Here is a 20,066-nt window from a genome sequence, read left to right on the forward strand (position 1 = left end):
TGTGCCAGCTTTGCACACGGTGCACTCCGCCTCCCAATTGTCCAGTCCCGACCGGGACGGTACATGGGACATTTTTTTTGCAGTTCAACTGTGAAGCTGCACTAGCTGCACTAGTCTTGTTTTATGGTTGTAAGTGGCCTGATGTTTATACTTGTGCGCTGGTGTGTATGTCGAGCCGGCATGTGTGTGTGTGTGGGGAGTGGGTGATAGAGCGAGGGAGAAGTGAGAGTGACGGCGAGCGAGTACGACTCTATAGTCATAGTGAGAGAAACAAAGCGTCTCCCCCTGTTTTTTCTGACCACGGTGGGAAATCTTTAGCAGGAAACGCTTCGGCATTTTGTGTGCAATGCTGCTCCGCTGTCTGCTCTGGGCCCTGTGTATGTGCGCGTCGCAGAGCCGCCCACAAGGCAGCCTCTCGGGAATTATGTCACACAATTACAAGTACCGTAGTATTGTGTGAAAAGCGCCAGTCAATTTAAGTACACGCTTAATGGTCCCATGAAAAACAGTGAAAACCGGACATTTTCATGAATTTATAAACCTCCCGGACTGCCCGGACAGTAGGTAAAAAGTGGACATGTCCGGGCAAAAGAGGACGTTTGGTCACCCAAATGTAGCTACATGCGACAATGTTAACACCACCTCAAAAAAACTCCAGTCCTGCCTGGCTGGAGCAGATGACCAATCATAGGAGGCCATCTTAGAGTTGTGTAACACTTAGCCAAGAGTAGAAAAAACTGTTGAAACCAGAGCATTTAGAACAGTTTACATGAACATTTTAGCTCATGGGGATTGCTCTAAAATACATTTACCTCATTATTTCAACAACGTTTAACATGAAAGTTGGACATTATAACATTACAGATATGACAGAAAATACGAAAAAAGCATAATATGTCCACTTTAAAAACGACTACTGCCATATCACCAAGATTATGCACTCACTATGCAATTTACAAGTGACTGCACCTGCTCAAGACAGATATAAAAGATTTTGTAATCTACTGGACTACCAGGACTAAGAGGCTGCATCCAGTGAATTTAAGATGTGGGAGCCCTCATAAATAATAGCTGTCCAACAGTCAATGGATCTGTATGCAGGCTGATGAGAGAGATAGTCTCTGCTTCTTATCCCTTTATCTCAGCTGCACAGCTGACGAAAACAGACCGTAAGAAACACTTGACAGTCCATGGCCTTTTTCTTTAAATAAAATAATTACTCTTTAGGGGAGCAAAGAAAGTCACGGTACTGCAGGGCTGCAAACTGTTTGAGAGAGAGAGAGAGAGTGAGAGAGAGAGAGAGAGAGAGAGAGAAGAAAGCCTGATCCCACTCTCTGTGGAATCAAATAGTTATTTGTTTGCGCTTGCATGATATCTTAATTGATTCAGGTTAGGAAGGCATCTGCAATGCCCCGTAGTACCACAGCTTGATTCCGATCAGCGCTTGCATTGATTTTTGTGTTTGTAACACATGGCCATGTGCACTGCAAAAGTCATGAAGGTAAGAAAGCATACATGTACTCACACGTGACATAGAAATACAAATATATACACTCTTATTCCTCATATGTGCTTTCTCTCACACAGACGGCAACATGTGGGACACAGAAAATAAACATGCGCAAATCAAATATATATGATTAATATCATATTTGTATGGATCATTTATAAATTATCCATGACTCTTCTAATAAGCTGTCAGAGCCACTTTAACTGCCTCATAAAGCCTCATTGATTAGCACGAGGTGTACATTTGCAATCACCAGTCTGGTGAGCTCGGCCACTGAAAATGCACAAAGAGTTTCCGCGGGAACGCAGGTTTTACTAATGAACTGTTGAAGAATTTAGCCACGCTTTCGCACTGTATACGCAAAGGGCAGACAACAGTCAGATTTCATGCAATAACACAATGTAATGAATAATTGATTCGTGGCTTTTGGGTGAGGGAAGGAAGAGGTTGCCAGGACAACCAGTAAAGCACTTTTTCATCTTACACACACACACACACACACACACACACACACACACACACACACACACACACACACACACACAGTCTGTGATAAGGCTGTCTAATTTGCCCCGACCTCTGTCTCTAGACGCTGCCTCCACATGGACAGCCTTTAATTGTTTAACTTAAGGTACCCCTTCATTCTCATGTGAACGCACACACACACACGAACACACACACGAACACACACACACACACACACACATACACACACACACACACACACACACACACACACACAAACACACACACACACACACAAAGCCATACAACCCTCTGTACGTATATCACAGATGTAAGAACATGTATATTCTTTGTACTGTCTGGTTTTATCTGCTGGCCGTTATGTCATTACCAGTGTGAAACAATGGTAATGGCCTACACGCTTTGGACTCACAGTGCCACCAGTTTATAATTTGTTGTTAAGCATTTTAATCACATATCCCATATTTTCATAATTACAGGGTAATTAACTGGCAGCAGAATACAGTGAGTGAAATTATGGGCTGTTAAATTGCAAAGTGGATGGGAGCTGGGCACTGCTATCTGTCATTTTTTAGGGTCTTTTAAAATCAAGATTCAACCGAATCCACCAGTTTCAGCAGTGGATATTCACTCTGGATCAGTGATAAGTGTTGGTACAGAAACAATAAACATCATAAATATATTACAGTTGTGTAAGGGAGGGGGATTTAAACCGCAGCAAATGAATAACAAAATCTGATTAGGGAATTCAGAATAATACTGCTCCCTGTCTTTGGGCCAGCACGCACAAACTGTGAAGACAGGGGTTGAAAAGTCACAGTTGCAGTTATTCTTGGAGTACAGTAATTCTCACATCCTTTTCACAGCGCACCGAAGTTGGCAGTAAGTGTGTTATTAATTAGTGAGCTTAAAGAAAACTTGAAAAAAAAATAAAACATCCAGAGGAATTGTCTGAGATAGGCTCTTTGTCTTGCACTGAATACTCGGCTTTGATCTGATGGGTATAAAACGTATTGAATGGATACAGATGACTGGCCCTATATAGAGCCCCGCTCACATTCTTCTCTGATTAAAAAGCCTTCCTCAAAGCTCCAGGTTCCTTTGATGCTTTTTAGAAAAAGAAAAACCTAGGTGTGGCTGAATGATGCAATGTTGAGCTGTTCCTGCTCCTGTCAGAAAAATAACAGATGGGAAAAACAGGCTTTAATTCAGACAAAGGCAGACAGGGACCTTACACATATCTATGTGTGTGCAGGGGGTTGAGATTGCTCAGACTCTGGAGAGTTTCTCTTTCTTTCTCTCCGACTCTATCTTCCTATCTCCCTCCGTGGCTCCGTTCATTAATCAGCCCTTTATTAAACAAAAGCAGCTTCCAGCACTGCCTAAAAGGTGCATAGATAATCTTGACATGAAGACAGAGTATTTACCCTCCTTACCCTCTAAACCTGCACCGCATTTTGCATGGTAATGGAGGGAAAAGCTCTTGCGGTGTATAAAGACTGATTGAAAATACCAACCTTTGTAAATATTACATACGATTCTGTTTAATGGCTCTTTGAGCTATTGTGCCTCAGAAAGCCAAACATCTGCTGCCAAGTACAGTCTGTGCGGATGGAGGTGACGTGCGTAGACAAAATGAATAGTGAGGTGAATTATCCACTGCGGAGAGGACCTTAAATGTAATTACCACCGTTTGACATTGACGTTTTTAAGGACACGAGCAATTTCGAGGACCATTGTCTAACCACTCGCAGGAAAAGTCGGGCAATCAAACATCCCACAGCAGAGAAAACTGGGCCAGGATGTACTTTCTTTGAACAACAGACAATTTAGAAGTTACAGTTTACTAGTCTATGTCAGAGGTAAAGGCACTTGGAGAGGAAAAAAAATGATAGCGTGTAAAGGTTCGATGTGTACAACAATGACAATGAGGCGTCGAACTGTGAAAAGGAGCCCTTAATAGGTAGGTACCTGCCTGCCCTAGGGACCACACTCGCGTCTTATTGGTCATCCATCCACAAGACAGCGGCACATTCTCCTCACCGCCAATCAGCCAATTACAGGCTTCATAACAGGAGGCCCACTGGCAGCAAGGCAGTCTTTACAAGCCCTGCATCTAAGGCAGGGAGACGACCCTGTCACAGAATCATAACTATGATGAATATGGCCGTAAGTTTACAGCAACACCACTGTTTCTAGTAATGGGAGGTGGGCGTGAAGTGGCCATTCATGGGGACCAGACAGCGTGACCCCCTTTGAGGCTTGGGAAAACGATGTAAAATACTGTAAGATGATGAGAAGGGCACGGAGAGAAGTGTTAATCTAGACACGGTGAACATTTATTAGTGTTAGAGGGAAGGGGCAGCACTAATGTTGCTTCTCACCGACTGCTAATGAAGCCAGTTATGAGGGAGACACTAGTTTGGAGTTGAGCAGAAGGGCAAAGATAGGAGGTATTTAGCTACCTCTGCTTTAATATTCAGTTCTTTTATAGAGTAGTGCCAGTCCATTTCATCCTGCAATTATTAATCTGTCCGTTTCAACAAGGTCTACGCTGATTCTGATCAGCATTCGCTGCCTGCCTGTCTGGCTTGAGTCCATGTCTCTTTGATTGCACTGAGCATCAATGACTCGACAGCCCATTATCTACTCCGCCAATGATGCTGATCATTTAGCGACTATGCATTCTAATGTCTGAATTGCAGCCGATCCCGACATTACAGCAGTAGTGACTGAGAGCAGTGATAATGACAACACAAACGTGTTATTGGGTACATCAGCTCAAACTGACTAGGACCCACTTTTGCCTCCAGCACAACTCTATATTACTCAAGGCGTGGATTCTAAAAAATACCTTCAATATTTTACGAGCATCATAGAGTTGACTGTATAACAACACTCATTCAGTAGGCCTTATCCACAAGGTGCCTTATTAAAGCACTGACTCCTAAAAATTACATTTACAACTAAACTTCATTCTTATTTATGTAACTTATGTGTATTTTGTCCCAGATAAAGTCAGTTTTTGACTTATCACAAATATATTTCTAATTAGTCGTTTCAACCACGTCTAAGCTGATTCTGATCAGCATTAGCTGCCTGCCTGTCTGGCTTGAGTCCATGTCTCTTTGATTGCACTGAGCATCAATGACTCGGCAGCCCATTATCTACCCCGCCAATGATGCTGATCATTTAGCGACTCTATGCATTCTAATGTCTGAATTGCAGCCGATCCCAACATTACAGCCGTAGTGACTGAGAGAAGTGATAATGACACAACACAAACGTGTATGTGTGTATGTATGCGTGTGTGCAAGCCTGTCTGATGCTTGGAGCTCTCATGTTTGATCTGTATTCAGTGTTATTGGGTACATCAGCTCAAACTGACTAGGACGCACTTTTGCCTCCAGCACAACTCTATATTCCTCAAGGCGTGGATTCTAAAAAATAACGTCAATATTTTATGAGCATCATATAGTTGACTGCATAGCAACACTCATTCAGTAGGCATTATCCACAAGGTGCCTTATTAAAGCACTGACTCCTAAAAATTACATTTACAACTAAACTTAATTCTTAATTATGTGTCTTATGTGTATTTTATCCTGGATAAAGTCTGTTTTTGACATATCACAAATACATTTCTAATCTACCTCAGGAGGAAGGGGTAGATCAGTGGGTGGGTCAATGGATGGATGGATGGATGGATGGATGGATGGATGGGTCAAACACAAGACTTTTGCCCAGAAGACAGCTGTTCTTGTAGTACTTACTTATTTCAACTCAAACCATGATCTTTTCCTAAAACTATAACCAAGTAGTTTTGTTTGTAAGGCTTTATAATAATGGTACATGAATGATCATGAATGGATGCATGAAAAAGCATGAATTAAGTCATGTAGTACTTCATGAACTATCAGTAATGTACAAGGATTAATAGTATCTCATGCATGACGTAATGCAGAATAGGATAATTCATGCATCAATTAGGGTATTTCAATCATCATGATTTCTGATTTATTAATGATGTCCATGTCTTCCTCATAGGTAAATCTGTAGTTAAAGTGACAGGCTAAAGAAACTGAATTGTGTTGTAATCATGATTAACTAAACATTACTTCTTCAGTACTTCATCATGTTTGTGGCCCTTCAAATAAAGTGCTGACCTGGTCCATCTTTATCATTGACAAATAAGATTGTATTAATGGTGGCATATCCAGCAATCATCTTTGTGACCCCTGAAATTAAAAAAAATTGTCAAGACATTTCTGTTGTTCACACACTTAGAAGTTAGTAAAAAGTAGTAGTGTGCGGTACTGCAAAATTTGGTATCGAGCCAATACAGAGTAAATACAGGGCCAGTATCGCCGATAACAGTATGATACCGACACGTTTTAATAATTAAGGTGGATGCATCATCAAATTGCTAAATCTGAATGCATTTTCATGACCTTCAAGTGGTTTTGTGATTTTTCCTTTGGATTATTAATAAGTTAAAACCCAGGACAGAATGTTCATATGGTTGTATAAATGTGTTGTGTTACCACTGTATTTTACAGCCTTTTTTACAAATTATACAGCTTGCCGTGGTTTCATTTTTGGCCTGAAAATATAGCCTCTTCCTCTCTGACATTCTTCTGCTCTGTCTCTGTCCTGCTTGTGTTTGTGTGCTGCTGGCCGCCGTCAGGCCTGGCTGCTTGCTAGCTTGTTTGCCTGGCGCCGCTGAGTCACATGACGGTACAACATCAAATCACAAGAGGGGGGAGGAGGAGCAAAGTGTGCCTGCTCTGCTCTGTAACAGGAGCGGCACCTAAACAGACACAGACAGCCAGGTCGCCTCTTTTTTTTTTACGATTATTTTTGGACATTTAAAGGTCTTTATTTCCACAGGACAGATGAAGACATGAAAGGGGAGAAAGAGGGGGAATGACATGCAGCAAAGGCCCGCAGGTCGGAGTCGAACCCGCGACTGCTGCGTCGAGGAGTAAATCTCTATATGTGTGCGCCTGCTCTACCAACTGAGCCCACGGGTGGGCTCAGTTGGTAGAGCAGGCCAGGCCTCCTCTTTGATGAAACCACAGCGGTGCATACTGGAGAGAAACTAAAACTAAAGTATCAATCTCATTACACTGGTATTGATGAATATCAATACCAACATTGGTATCGATATTATTGATATTTGGATCGAGCCGCCCACCACTAGTAAAAAGTTAAATTAATAAATTTCCTACTTGAGTGAACATTGCGGTCAGGCATTACTGTTTAAGTGTCTCTGCAGTATACTGTATTTTGTGTCAGTGAACACAGTATTATTTTGCCAATCCACTTCTCTAATTCTTAATACATTTAATTTTATGCCACCATTAATCATATCTTATTTATCAAATGTTAAAGATGGAATAAGTTAGCACTTTATTTGAAGGGCCACAAACATGATGAAGTAGTAATGCTTAGTTAACCATGATTACAACACTACAATTCTTCAGAATATATGCACACTGCTGTGACTGTTTTTTTTTATGAAGACATGAACATCATTAATAAATCAGAAATCAGGATGATTCAAATACCTTAATTGATGCAATAAGTAGCGGTGGTACAGTTCACAAAACCCACGGTTCGGTTTGTATCACGGTTTTAGGGTCACGGTTTTCGGTTCTGTACGGTTCTTGTTATTTTTTCTTTTAATATTTAACACTCCAGAAATATACTTCAGCATATGATATATAGCTTAATTATCAAAAATGTAGGATACAGTATTAAATAATTATATAGTTATCATGTACGGTAATCATGCACAAACTGAATTTGACTTGACTTTAAGCATGTTATTGGGACCATCTCTGAGGAAAGCTAGGGGAGATTTTGATACAGCAAGAGGGAAGACATTGATGATTTCAACATGCGTTTCATTTATTTGGCAAAAGGAGAATGTGTATTGCCATCTACAGGAACTTATGTGCCTTTTTAGCACATGAAGATTGAAATATTACAGAATATCAATTGAAATAACTTGCATTTATGAAACTGCCAACTTCAGTGTAGCGCTTACAAAAATGTATCCTTTAAAAGAAAAAGAGAGGAACTCTTAAAGCTCCGTCTTTTGAATACGTCAGAATATGTTAAACATAAAAACATTTACATTGTTAGTTAATTTCCTATCCTGGCCTGGGCTGGGACACACATTCATACGGTTTGATAAAGTACTTATTGGTCTTATCATTGCACTTACAATAACCGAACCGTGCAGCACACACACACTCCGAACCGAGACAAGCGGACCGAGCGGTTCGGATGTTTTTTTTATGAACCGTACCACCCCTAGCATTAAGTCATGCATTAGTTACTATTAATCCTTGTACATTACTGATTAGTTCATGAAGTACTACATGAATGTAATAAATTTTTCATGCATGAAGTCATGTATAAATTCATGAGAATTCATGTACCATTACTATAAAGTGTTACCATTTTGTTTCAATTCACAACGTTAACCAAGTGTTCAAAACCAACAACTGTTTCACAATGTGCGCATGTCGTAAGGTAATAGGACGTGTAATCTGGGAGAAAATATGTTTCCCTCGAAACGTTATTGAGAATGCTGTTTAGTTGGATGGTAACATAATTATTTAGGAGACAGGGTTGCCTTTTAGCTTGACATTTGTGAGGGGTTATAAAGCGAAGTTCAAAAACAGTTACTGTTTACTGTACCTGGACTTAAGTAACCAGACTACAGTCTACTTTTTAAATTAACCTGGTTTTGGTAATTGGGAAAAAGGACGGTATACACTTCCCCAGCTAGATTAGTCCTGGAAAAAGCTGATTTCTTGGTCATATATGTGTGACGGGTCACAACTGTATGTGATGAAATGCAGCTCCACACTACTGTTGCTCCTACACATCACAGGCAGCCAGGTGGATTACAGGGGTCTTTATTGTCTCTTCCTTATTGCTCTGTAACACAGTACAGCAGTGGTATGTCAATCGCATTGGTCTCAGGATAACAGTCACTGCGCTTCCCGCATCACTCTGTGTGATCTCATCACAAAAATAATAATAATAATAACAAAAGAAATTATACTAACTGGATGTGATCGTATAGTGGATATTACCTAATGTATTATAATACAGTACAATGCTTAGGCTACAATGTATTCACATTTGCACAATCAAATATACCTCCATATGTACTGACATTATATTGGTGAAAACACCACACAGTAATCCATTTTATAATATAAGAAAAAGGCAGAAAACCCATTCGCCGTTTAACATGAGGTGAGCATAAACACAGCACAGGTATACGTCATACACACCTAATCAACAGGCTGCTTCACTAACTATGAGCTAGCCAAACTAGCGTGAGCTACTTAACAGTTAGAAAGAGCGCTCGGCGCGATCGAACAATAATTGCAATGAAACATATTGAAAACTAACACAGAAATGCATAGGATATTACCTGTAACACAGTACAGCAGTGGTATGTCAATCGCATTGGTCTCAGGATAACAGTCTAACCAAAACACGGAACAGATGCAAATGATTATACTGACAATGTATCGTTTCAGTAAGTCTCTAAAATATCATTTTAAAGACTAGATAGCTTATAGTCTGGGCTCAAGACAGTTAGCTAACGTCAATATATGTACATTACATGGCAAAATACAAAGCATGAACATTTGAAATCTCACAAAATTATTAATTATCCCGGACGCGCGGAGAACGTGACCTACCACTGCGCTTCCGCGCATCACTCTGTGTAGTTCCGTAAACACAATGTCATAACTACCACCGTGCCAATAGGTGGTAGTGTGCCCCGCTTTGCGCCATAATTAAACCAAGTATATTCTACATCCGTTACATACACCCCTTTAAATTATGCCAAATAGGGGCAACACATACAATAAGCAAAACTACAGAGAAAAAAAACAAATAAATAAACTGTGGATTTCGGGCACTGACGTACGAAAAAGTCAATGTTAGAAATTCTTCCTTAAGAAGTGTGTAAGGACAGGATGGCACCAAAACCCATACTTATCACAGACAAACAGAGATGCCATTTACATCTCACATACTTGTACATATCTTTGCCCTATTAGTGTAGAGAATCTCATACTCCTCAAATCACAAAACCAAAACAGACTGATAAATAAAGAAACAAAAGGGTGCTACCTGTCACCACATCTCAACATTTGCACTACACACACATTGGCGCTGCAATGACACTCAAACGCAGACCCCAATATAGGTTCAATATTCCCCACAAATCTCTGGTTTGCCATCTCACAAATAAGTCTATTTGGAGGCTTAACCTCCTCCCAAATCTTGTAAAACTGAAGGGGCTTGCGCGGTCTGAGGATATGTGCAAACAACCTCCTCTAGCTCAACCTCAACTGCAGTGAGAGGATCACCTATGACTACAGGTTCATTGACAAGCAAGTGAGCTGTGTCGTACACGGGTCTGATGATGAATCAGTGTGTGCGCGAGTGATGTGGACATGTTCAGAATCATCAGGAACACTGTCTGGTGACTCATCCAATTGGTCCCCTTCCATGACATCCACCATTAAGGCATCGTCGAGGCAATCTCCTCCAGGAACATTCTCTGCTTCCACTTGGGCTGGCGACTGCATGAGCCGCCATGGTGCGTGCGACTTAGTATCCTCCTCATTATCCATGACGGAGCTCCGGAGCACCCCTGTGCGAGCTCTGAGCACTCCTGTGACGGCCATCAGACCGTGACTCTCCAGAGGCTGCTTGGTTTCCATCCTGCTCAGGAAAAGCCAGAAAGTCAACAGGGAGCAGCATGTTCCTGTGCACAACCTTCTCTTTTTCCTGTGATGCTATCTCGGATCCTGTACACGTTGATTCCGGATCTCACAGACACCACATCAAAAGGGGTTGAATCCCAACCGGTCTGCAACCTTTTTTCTTGCCTTTCTCACCTCATTCGCCAGCAGCAGCACCCTGTCACCCACAGTCAACGGCGATCCTCTGACCCTGGCGATTGTAGATCTCTGCGCGGACGGTCTTGCTTCGCCAAGGGCATGCTGCTGAGCAATCTGCGCAGCCTCAGAGAGATCTCTCCTCAGGTGGTGTACAAACTCATGGTGGCTGACGACGTCAGCATCCTCCAGGACATGATGGAACATGACATCGACAGGCAAGCGCGGGATCCGCCCAAACATCAAGTAAAACGGCGCAAAGCCTGTGGTCTCGTGCACCGTGCAGTTATAGCAGAAGGTCAACATCTGGAGCATCTGCGGCCACTTGGACTTGCACTTTGGGGGAAGAGTCCGTATCATGCCCCCAAGGGTTCTGTTAAATCTTTCTGTGATGCCGTTGCCCATGGGATGATATGGTGTTGTATGGGACTTATGCACACCCGCCATCTCAAGTAGATCTTTGATGAGCCTGCTCTCAAAGTTGGCCCCCTGATCAGAATGGATCCTTTTGGGGAACCCGTAGATGCAGAAAAACTTGTCCCATAAGCAGCGGGCAACTTGTTTCGCAGATTGGTTTCTACAGGGAAAGGCGAGAGCCAGCTTGGAGAAATGGTCCGTAACAACAAGGACATCAGTAGTCTTCTTATCACTTGACTCCGCTGTCCAAAAATCAATGCATACTAGCTCCATAGGAGCTGAAGTGCGAATGATCTCAAGAGGGGCTCGAGCAGCTGGTTCAGGAGTCTTCCCTAAGATGCACCTCCGGCAGTGCTTCACATGCCTCACAATATCCTTCTCCATGCCTGTCCAGAAGAATCGTGCACTGGCCAGAGAGAGAGTCCTCGAACGGCCCTGGTGACCAGCTGCATCGTGAACACTGTGCAGGACTTGTTGTTTCAGAGACTCTGGTATGACAAACTGAAAGATCTTTCTGTTCATGCGACGGTCACTCTTCACTCTGTAGAGAACTCCATTGCGCACCTTCAGCTTCTCCCAGTGCCTCAACAGCCTGAGTACACAGCCCGACTCTGTCGCCCGTTCATGTGCGTTCGGCCTTCTATGCCGCTCAACATAGAAGAGAACTCTGCTCACTGCAGCATCCTGCTGCTGTAGATTGGTCAACTGACTGTGCGGGAGGACAATGGATGGGTCTTCCCTCAGGCAGTGCGTACACTTAGGGCTCGCGCGCCAGACATTTGAGAGACACCACCAGCGCGATGGACATCCAAGACTGCCGACACTTCCTCAGGGGCAGATGGCACCTCTAGATGGCGGACAGAAATCTTGTTCTGGACCAAGGTCTCCATCAGCATGGCTTTCAGCGGTTTGGACAGCTTGACAGTTGGTGGTCAGTCGGAAGGCATCCTGTACTGTCCCAGTAACAACTCCATTGACCTCATCCAACAAAGACAGATAAGGTTCTTTCACCAGGCGGTGGCTTACGCTGGACCGGACAAAAGGTCAGCGGCCGGGGGCATCAGCGCACGGTGTTCTTCGGCCCTGGGACATACTTTAGGTCAAAGTCATATGCTGCAAGCCTCGCCACCCACCTTTGTTCGCATGCATCCAGCCTGGGCTTTGTTAGAATGTAGGTTAAGGGGTTGTTGTCAGACCATGCAGTGAAATGCCTTCCTTTGAGCCAGTGGGAGAACTTGTCACAAATGGCCCACTTCAAAGCGCGAAATTCTAGCCTGTGAGCCGGGTAGTTCAACTGAGCCCGTGACAGTGTTTTGCTGGCTGGCGCTACAATGCGTTCTCGATTTCTCACCAGGCTGAAGCGGAGCGGAAAGAACAGCTCCAATCCCATCAAAAGAAGCGTCAACAGCAAGAATGAAGGGCTTCCCGAAGTCAGGATGGGCCAAGGTCACACTGTGCGATAGGATCGTGGCTTCACAGGTCAAAAGCACCCTGACACTCCGTTGTCCAATCCTCTGCCGACAGCTTCACATGACCAGAGAGCTTATTTCTGGGCTTCCTCCCTCGTTGGGCTTTCACCCCAGTCCTTTGTTCTGAGAGGAGTTTGAAAAGGGGCCTGGCTTTAGTGGAGCAATCTTCGATGAAATGCTGATAGTACAGCACCATCCCCAAGAAGGACCGAATCTTCTTCTGCGAAGGAGTGACACCGTCACTGTCCATCAGGTCAGACACTTGCACCTGGCTAATGGCTTCAACCTTGCCAGGATCCGTCTGCACTCCTGACTCTGAAATGACATGGCCGAGGAACTTTACAGATCTCCGCAGAAAGTGACACTTTTTCGGTGCCAACTTGAGGTTATGGTTCTTCAAGCGAGAGAACACCATCTCCAGACGTTCAAGTGCTATCTGCTCAGTTGGGCCAAAGACCATGAGATCGTCCAAGTAACACAAGAGGCTGGTGAAATTCTCATCTCCGAAGATGGAGAGCATCATCCGCATGAATGTAGCTGGACTGTTAGACAGACCTTGAGGCATCCGGTTGTACTCATGCAGGCCAAAAGGGGAAGAAAAGGCAGTGTACCGTTTGTGGTCTTCGTGCAGAGGCACATTGTAAAATCCAGAGGTAAGATCCATGGTGGAGAAGAAGACATTTCCCCCGAGTGCAGCGAGAGCATCAGCCTGATGAGGCAGAGGGTGTGCGTCTTTCACTGTCCTCGCATTGAGCCACCTGAAGTCTGTGCAGATGCGCAGGTCCCCATTCTTCTTCCAGACGAGAACCAGTGGTGATGCGTACTCGCTGTAGGATTTACGAATGATGCCTTTTTCTTCCATGTCATTGAGAGCTGTTCTTAGCTTCTCATAGTGGCTTGGCGGCACTCTGCGGTAAGGCAGGCGGAATGGCCTCTCATCCACCAGATGTATCTTGTGCACAAAGTCAGACGCCTCTCCACAGTCCATCTTGTCCCGTGAGAAAATTGACTCATGTCTCTCAATGATCTGTGAAAGTTTGTCTATCCACACGTCAGAGACAGCACACGCATCCAAGTCCAGATCTTGTAGGCCAAGCTCGTCTAATGCCCTTCTGACATCCTCCCTGGTCCTTGTCGTCGTGGCATCAGTCACGGATTGAGAGTGGACTTGGATGTGGCCAGGCTGAGACATATCCTCCACGGCGATGCAGGGAAACACATCTGCCAGCTTAGTGTTCCTCCTCAGCACTATGGGCTCACTGGAAGGGTTGATGACCTTCATGGGCAGCCATCGATCGCCCCACATCGGTGTAACGAGTCTACCAACCAGTACTTTCCTGGATCCGTCTTGATTGAGTTGGTTCGACTATCACTGCACTGCCAACTGACACTGGTGCTGAAGCAGGAGCCTACCCCCAACAAGATGTTCACTTCGCGGGCTGTAGCGTCACACACACCGTTGTAACTTCAGTGTGCCAACCTTGTCAGGCACTGTTTGGCCTCTCCATCTCTCTGTGTTGGAAAGAAGAGAGAAGAAGCGATGACAGTCTTCATCAGAAACACTGCTGGGCTCTGACATGAGTCGCCAATAGCTGTCAGTCTTCCTCATCAGTTGAAGAATCTTCTTGATGGCGTTGCTGCCCAGGATAACATCGCGTCAGTCTGACCAGGCACCACAAACATAGGAACAACCATCTTGCAATCATACACCATCACTTCCACATCACATACTGCTGAAGGTGTGACCTGGTGACCACCACATCCAATAATGACGACATCGTCTGCAGAGTAAGGTCTCATGTCTGGATCATGCTGCAAGAGGCGATTACAGCTGCATCACTTAACGTGCATCCTGTCGAGCCACTTGTCAATCATCGCCTTCAGAGCAACATTTCGCGGTGACAGTGGTATAGAACAAACTGTCTGACTTCTGGATTCTTTGTGTGTCTTGAAATATAACAGTTTTGCCTGGGGCTGCTGTGGAACTGAATGACTCAAACACTGACTCAAAATCATCCATATCACAACTAGGAGGTACACTAATAGGATCTGCATCGTCCTCCCCTGGATGCAGACCCACTAGTTTCCCAACTGTGCAGATGTGCGGGACATTGTCTGTACAGGGCAGCCCCGTCTGGAGTGATCAGGTGAATAGCACTGAAAACCAGAGTTTCTTGTCACGGCAATGAGTGAGAGCAGAGTGGGCAGCATCACCGCAGACAGCACATGGCAAGTTATTCAGACCCTCAATCCTGGGGGGTTTCGACCTAGGCTGTCTGGAGGTGCTGGCCCTATACGGAGCAGATCTCTCCAGTAGAACTTTCTCCAGCATGGTGATGACACGTTCAAGAGCAGCAAGGTCTGTTGTCTTGGCTGTGTGAGAGTCTGAAGCGTCAGGTGGAGGCACTGCAGTGTGAAGCATTTCGACTTTGTTTACGTACACATTCTCGCTGGGCTTCCTACTCACAGCAGCAGTAGCAGGACTCTTCGAACCCATCTCTGAGTGGTACGCATCCAGCACGTCCTGGACCTCCACCGCAGACCACTTGTCAATCGTCTTTGACCTGAATGTTATGGCGAAGCTCTTTGGAGGGGACAGTTCTTGATAAACATACGCGTCACTTCTAGGCTCGGGCAGTCCAGTTCCTTGCCTTGCTCTTTGAGGCGATCAGCAGCAACGTCCCGCCGCCTGATTGAGCCTCAGCCAGTAATCGGCGCATCCTCATCACCCTCGGCAGTGTAGTGTAAAAGTCTGCTAGGGGAGAGGTGAACAGGGGACAGCAGCAAAATGTTTACGGAGAAGACCATAGATGGCGCGTCTGGGTTCGGGGTCACATCAATGCCACTGTTCCTCATTCCGAACTTAACAACATCTTTAGCCCTACCCCGAGGTGGATGAGTATTTCCCTTCGCCTTTGCTCAGTTCTGACATCCATCCTCTTCCACGCATTTTTCATAGGTCCTCCCACTCCTGCACCATCTACAGTGTCGCGACCATCCCCTTTGAAGGTTGGAGGCTCATTCACCTTCCTGTGAGGCACTAGCTGTACTCGTGACAGGTCCAGACTCTGTGTGGATGTGTTAGTGGGCGTGTCATGTTGAACTGAAGTGCTTGGTGTGGGCACACTATGTGTTGGGCTGAGGCGTGCAACTATACTATCTGCTAGCTGCTGACCAACATGTCTAATTATCTCACTCATCTGACTGACTACATCAGGTGACTGCAAGATAGGTTGTGGTGTGGGTGTGACATCAGCCTGCGTGCTTGGTGCAAGTTCAATGTGGCGGCACTGAAGAGGAACCCCTTCCCCACTAACTGAAGGGGCCTCTGCTGTATCTGGCCTATTCCCTACCACATGAACGTCACCCCCTTGAATAGGACTGTCAAAGTGCAACACCATAGGGGTCCCCCTACCTCTACCCATACCTCCAGTAAAAGGCGTACTGAAACTCCCTGGAATGTAGCTCATTGTGAAATGTCACTCAACAAAACAGCATGAAATAATCAAAACAGAAAAGTACATCAAAAACAAAACAACTCAATAAGATCAATGTCACTTAAACTAAGTGTACTAGTTATGCAAGGCTAACACTCTGTCCACCTGGTAGTACAATGCAGAAGCCGTCCAGTAAGATGGTCCCGGCCGGGTGAAGAGCTAACTCCAAATCGACGGGTCACGCACATGTGACGGTCACAACTGTATGTGATGAAATGCAGCTCCACACTACTGTTGCTCCTACACATCACAGGCAGCCAGGTGGATTACAGGGGTCTTTATTGTCTCTTCCTTATTGCTCTGTAACACAGTACAGCAGTGGTATGTCAATCGCATTGGTCTCAGGATAACAGTCACTGCGCTTCCCGCATCACTCTGTGTGATCTCATCACAAAAATAATAATAATAACAAAAGAAATTATACTAACTGGATGTGATCGTATAGTGGATATTACCTAATGTATTATAATACAGTACAATGCTTAGGCTACAATGTATTCACATTTGCACAATCAAATATACCTCCATATGTACTGACATTATATTGGTGAAAACACCACACAGTAATCCATTTTATAATATAAGAAAAAGGCAGAAAACCCATTCGCCGTTTAACATGAGGTGAGCATAAACACAGCACAGGTATACGTCATACACACCTAATCAACAGGCTGCTTCACTAACTATGAGCTAGCCAAACTAGCGTGAGCTACTTAACAGTTAGAAAGAGCTGCTCATGCGGACGAACAATAATTGCAATGAAACATATTGAAAACTAACACAGAAATGCATAGGATATTACCTGTAACACAGTACAGCAGTGGTATGTCAATCGCATTGGTCTCAGGATAACAGTCTAACCAAAACACGGAACAGATGCAAATGATTATACTGACAATGTACGTTTCAGTAAGTCTCTAAAATATCATTTTAAAGACTAGATAGCTTATAGTCTGGGCTCAAGACAGTTAGCTAACGTCAATATATGTACATTACATGGCAAAATACAAAGCATGAACATTTGAAATCTCACAAAATTATTAATTATCCCGGACGTGCGGGAGAACGTGACCTACCACTGCGCTTCCCGCATCACTCTGTGTAGTTCCGTAAACACAATGTCATAACTACCACCGTGCCAATAGGTGGCAGTGTTGCCCCGCTTTTGCCATAATTAAACCAAGTATATTCTACTCCGTTACATATGCATAACAGGATTTCTTTTTGGCTTTGTGCATGTATGCATGTGCCTGACAAAGACATCAGACAGGGAAAATATAGCTGTGACAGCAGTGCGACGGGATGAAAGGAAAGATCATTATAGGTACCAATGTATCCTTACATTAAAAATAATTCCATTCAAAGTCCAACTTAGTAAAAGTTCAAATGATTTGATCAAACTATGTGAACTGCCTATCCCTCACCTACAGTATGAACCAAGTTACTGGGAAAAAGTCATTATTTTCACTGTAGCCCTGCAAGGGTAAAATGAGGCTGTGTACCTAACATAATTCTAAAGATGACTATGAGCACATTATACAAAAAGCAAGCATGTGGATGCCTCTTACGTAAAGCCTTTAATTGCAAACCCATGTAATATCAGAGTCCACAGAAATCTTGTCTTTTGCTGTATTTTCTCATTAGTCGTTAGGAGTACACCACCCACAGGGATCTCATTTCATTAAAGTGCTAGTTAGCTAACCTCATTTGAAAGTATAAGCTAGATGACACAGCCCTTGTAGTATCTCTTCGCATGTTATCAGTGATGGTACAGTCATGCCTTCCTTCATACATAATTCAGAGCAACACATAAGAGATATAGAATTTTGTGGAATGCAAACTTTCCAGATATGTGTGCTCTACATGCTGGTACAAACACAAATATCATATGCTTAAGGCAACTGACAACTGCCTTGTTTGATATTTTGCTTGAGCAGTTTTTAATACAGTTGGTGGATTGGCCATCAGAGCAGAGAGAGATGAAGGCTGAAGATAGTTCCACTATCAGCAGAGAAAGGCTATAGCCACTGGCCACTGTGAATGGAGCAGAGCAGAGATATACTGGACCTCTGTTGACACAGGTATAGACTTCCAGCTCTTATCTGTCTAAGTCGAATAGAGCAGAAGATAATAGTTATTATGCATATTACAAAAGACTTCTGTGGACACTTTGTTCTATGAATGCATTATGAAAACTCTCCCAGACAAAATATACAACAACTTACAAATAGAATGCCATCAAATTCTCGGTCAAATTCCAGCTGGCTTTGGTGATCACTCGGCCAATATTAAAATCTGCCAAATACTTGAACAAAACAGTGTTGTACTCGTAGAGCCTTGTGCTTTGCCTTTTGTCCTAGTTAGCAAATGTTAGCATGCTAATATGCTAAACTAAAATGGATAAGATTATATGTTCTTGACATTGGCATGTTAGTATTGTCATTGTAAGCATGTTAGCATGCCAACGTTTCCATTTTGCTCAAAGCACTGCTGTGCCTCAGAACAGACCCATTAGACTCTTAGTCTTGTTTTTGTTCAGGTAGCAATCATTTAAAAATAAGTAAATTAATATACACCCAGTAATCAGTGAAAGTAGTTGTTGACTTTTAAATTAGATGTGGAATTACATTACACTGCAGAACTTATATACCCAGTTTTGGTTTTAATGAGGGTTAGGGCTGAGTTTCTGTAATGGGTCCAAAAGGAGGCTTGTGTTCTGTACATTATATCCTTACCCGGAGGCTTGACATTCGGCATCAGGGGTGGGAGTTCTGTTCTTGTTTGCAACCTTATCAGTTGGTTGAGAGGCATTTGAGGACGGACTTAAAGGTGCTTACACACCAACCAGACGGCCGACCCTCGGCAGAAAAGCAAGTGGAAATGATCAGTCGCGTCCCCGAGGTCCAAAAAACTGCCTCGGAACACACTGAGGCGACACCGAGTTGAGAAACATAATACGTCTCCATAGCAGCAGGCGGCGCTACGCTGTATTGTTGCCCAAGAAATGAAAACCGGAAGCTGATTGAACGAACGCGTCACATGGGTTTGTTTTCTCCGGAAATTCAAAGCCAGACTGTCATGGTGGCCGTTCAGAATATGATCTCATATTGTACTAAAATAGTTCACTGAAACATGTTTCTGAAAACATTTTAAGGCCGTGCAGTTGCTGAATCTGTCTTCATTTCAGCTCAACAAAGGTCAGTTTAAAAGATTTTCGTCAGATTTTGAGAGGCTCTAGTCACACCATTCTGCTCGCCATTTCCGGTTGAGTCCCGACTGCCCTGCCACCGCCTGAACACGTCCGGTCGGCCAAAATGAACGCCGACAGCCCCCCAGACTGACGACGGCATGGGACACATTGAACCGACTCGAGTCACTGACCTCGCCAGACTGTCCAACGGCCGATAATCTCCTTGGTGTGTGAGCACCTTAAAACTGCTGACAGAGTGAGTGAACCTGTCTGTGTCAGATTTTATCAGTCTGTTGACACTAAAAGGGGTTGCTTAAGAAGCCAAGTTATCATCTTAGAATAGAATAGCCTTTATTGTCATTGCACTGTGAAGGTACAACTGTGCTGAGTAAAACCTCAAGTTAAAAACAAGTACATTTTACTCCCTGCAAGCTAATGTAGTAATCCTATTGTGTACGTAAGACCACATCACTTGGCCCCATCATAAATTAAGGGGAAAAAAATATAATGAATGAATTCTAAATATTCTATAAATTTAGAGTAGATGGCAGT

General features: G+C 43.8%; 1 long non-coding RNA gene across 1 annotated transcript; it reads right to left on the reverse strand.

Annotated features, from left to right (window-relative positions):
- Positions 1 to 16,586: 16,586 nt before the first annotated feature.
- LOC120565054 lies at positions 16,587 to 17,523 on the reverse strand. Its single transcript, XR_005640184.1, has 2 exons — positions 17,401 to 17,523; positions 16,587 to 17,180 (listed from the first exon to the last, which is right to left on the reverse strand). It is a non-coding gene; the product is annotated as an uncharacterized LOC120565054 (long non-coding RNA).
- Between the last annotated feature and the right edge of the window lie 2,543 nt (positions 17,524 to 20,066).

The sequence above is a fragment of the Perca fluviatilis genome, chromosome 9, assembly GCF_010015445.1.
Source record: "Perca fluviatilis chromosome 9, GENO_Pfluv_1.0, whole genome shotgun sequence".
Taxonomy (NCBI): domain Eukaryota; kingdom Metazoa; phylum Chordata; class Actinopteri; order Perciformes; family Percidae; genus Perca; species Perca fluviatilis.